Raw genomic sequence first — 3307 nt, 5'->3', positions numbered from 1 at the left:
CGTTAGACGCGGACGGGCTACCGCGGGTCTCTCGACCATCGAGGCCGGCAAACTATACCCTCGGTAAAAATTTTTTTACGAGGGTGAAATTTTCATCGAGGTGTCGCACGTTAGACGCGGACGGGCTACCGCGGGTCTCTCGACCATCGAGGCCGGCAAACTATACCCTCGGTAAAAATTTTTTTACGAGGGTGAAATTTTCATCGAGGTGTCGCACGTTCGACGCGGACGGGCTACCGCGGGTCTCTCGACCATCGAGGCCGGCAAACTATACCCTCGGTAAAAAAATTTTACGAGGGTGAAATTTTCATCGAGGTGTCGCACGTTAGACGCGGACGGGCTACCGCGGGTCTCTCGACCATCGAGGCCGGCAAACTATACCCTCGGTAAAAATTTTTTTACGAGGGTGAAATTTTCATCGAGGTGTCGCACGTTCGACGCGGACGGGCTACCGCGGGTCTCTCGACCATCGAGGCCGGCAAACTATACCCTCGGTAAAATTTTTTTACGAGGGTGAAATTTTCATCGAGGTGTCGCACGTTTGACGCGGACGGGCTACCGCGGGTCTCTCGACCATCGAGGCCGGCAAACTATACCCTCGGTAAAAATTTTTTACGAGGGTGAAATTTTCATCGAGGTGTCGCACGTTAGACGCGGACGGGCTACCGCGGGTCTCTCGACCATCGAGGCCGGCAAACTATACCCTCGGTAAAAAAAATTTACGAGGGTGAAATTTTCATCGAGGTGTCGCACGTTAGATGCGGGCGGACTACCGCGGGTCTCTCGGCCCACTTTATCGTCGGTAAAAAATGTTGACCCTTGGGAATTTTTTCATCGGGAAGCCGAACGCAAGTGTCTCGGCCATCGAAGGCCGGCCAACTATACCCCAGTCAAAAAGTATGTCTTCACAATTTTTTTTTTTTTGTCATCGGGAAGCCGCACGTAAGAATATTACAGCAGGTCTCTCCATGATACGATAAAATTTCAGGTAACGAAGGCAGGCATCGTACACCCTCTTGATCGGCCGTGTGCTTGCGTCCGACACCTTCGCCAAGGTTTGAACTAGGGTTGTCTCAGGACATAAGCTAGGGTTACAGTGGGTGCTAAGCCTAGCCCTAAGCCTAGCCGTAACCCTAACCCTAACCCTAACCCTAACCCTAACCCTAACCCTAACCCTAACCCTAACCCTAACCCTAACCCTAACCCTAACCCTAACCCTAACCCTAACCCTAACCCTAACCCTAACCCTAACCCTAACCCTAACCCTAACCCTAACCCTAACCCTAACCCTAACCCTAACCCTAACCCTAACCCTAACCCTAACCCTAACCCTAACCCTAACCCTAACCCTAACCCTAACCCTAAGTAGTTATCGAGACCCGCTAGAGTCCCGCTGGACCATTTAAGGCCCACCGTGCACCTTATATGGTCCACAGAGAGAGAGAGAGATCCGTTGGACCTTCGATGGTCCACCAAGTCGCGTCAGAGAGAGGTTTGGTTCATATATGGTCCAGCCCGGACCGTATATGCTCCAACGCGGACCATATAAGGTCCCAGAGACAAGCTGTACGGCTTGTCTCTGGAGCTTATAACGGCACGGTGGCCCTTATAATGGGCACAATACCTCTCTGTGGCCACTTGGTCTCCATTCGAAGGTCCTCCCTGCCATTCGAAGGGCCTTTGTGCCGGAGTAAACGCCACAGTGCCATGTCAAGCGCCTTGCAGTTATATTAAAGCACGTAAGCCTATATATTAAAATAATTTGCCGGTTAAACCACGCCTCAGACCGTCGCAAGCCGGTTTGAAAGAGTGGGTAAAGGTAACGTGGTGGGCCTGCTAGCGGGGTACCGCGGGGAGAGGTACGTGGTAAGCCTGCTAGCGGGCTACCCTCGGGTCTCGACCGCGGGTAAAGGTACGTGGTCGGCCTGCCACGTACCTTTCCCCGTGGTAGCCCGCTAGCAGGTCGACCACGTACCTTTTACCCGTGGTAGTCCGCTAGCAGGTCGACCACGTACCTTCCCTGTCGTCGAGAGCCGTGGTAGCCCGCTAGCAGGCCGTCCGAGTACCTTTACCCGCGGTAGCCCGCTAGCGGGTCGACCACGTACCTTCCCAGCCGTCGAGACCCGTGGTAGCCAGCCGTCCGCTTACTTTTACCCGTGGTAGCCCGCTAGCAGGCCGTCCACGTACCTTTACCCGCGGTAGCCCGCTAGCAGGCCGTCCACGTACCTTTACCCGCGGTAGCCCGCTAGCAGGCCGACCACGTACCTTCCCAGCCGTCGAGACCCGCGGTAGCCCGCTAGCAAGGCCGTCCGAGTACCTTCACCCGTGGTAGCCCGCTAGCAGGCCGACCGCGTACCTTCCCCGCCGTCGAGACCCGCGGTAGTCCGCTAGCAGGCCGCCAGCTTACCTTTACCCGTGGTTGCCCGCTAGCAGGCCGTCCACGTACCGTTTACCCGCCGTCGAGCCCGCTAGCAGGCCGTCCGCTTACTTTTACCCGTGGTAGCCCGCTAGCAGGCCGTCCACGTACCTTTACCCGTGGTAGCCCGCTAGCAGGCCGACCGCGTACCTTCCCGGCCGTCGAGACCCGCGGTAGCCCGCTAGCAGGCCGTCCACGTACCTTTACCCGTGGTAGCCCGCTAGCAGGCCGACCGCGTACCTTCCCGGCCGTCGAGACCCGCGGTAGCCCGCTAGCAGGCCGCCAGCTTACCTTTACCCGTGGTTGCCCGCTAGCAGGCCGTCCACGTACCGTTTACACCCGCCGTCGAGCCCGCTAGCAGGCCGTCCGCTTACTTTTACCCGTGGTAGCCCGCTAGCAGGCCGTCCACGTACCTTTACCCGTGGTAGCCCGCTAGCAGGCCGACCGCGTACCTTCCCGGCCGTCGAGACCCGCGGTAGCCCGCTAGCAGGCCGTCCACGTACCTTTACCCGCGGTAGCCCGCTAGCAGGCCGATCGCGTACCTTCCCCGCCGTCGAGACCCGCGGTAGCCCGCTAGCAGGCCGCCAGCTTACCTTTACCCGTGGTAGCCCGCTAGCAGGCCGTCCACGTACCGTTTACCCGCCGTCGAGCCCGCTAGCAGGCCGTCCGCTTACTTTTACCCGTGGTAGCCCGCTAGCAGGCCGTCCACGTACCTTTACCCGTGGTAGCCCGCTAGCAGGCCGACCGCGTACCTTCCCGGCCGTCGAGACCCGCGGTAGCCCGCTAGCAGGCCGCCAGCTTACCTTTACCCGTGGTTGCCCGCTAGCAGGCCGTCCACGTACCGTTTACCCGCCGTCGAGCCCGCTAGCAGGCCGTCCGCTTACTTTTACC

Source organism: Mytilus edulis, unplaced genomic scaffold (assembly GCF_963676685.1).
Source record: "Mytilus edulis unplaced genomic scaffold, xbMytEdul2.2 SCAFFOLD_651, whole genome shotgun sequence".
Classification (NCBI taxonomy): domain Eukaryota; kingdom Metazoa; phylum Mollusca; class Bivalvia; order Mytilida; family Mytilidae; genus Mytilus; species Mytilus edulis.
This window is presented reverse-complemented; position numbering follows the sequence as displayed.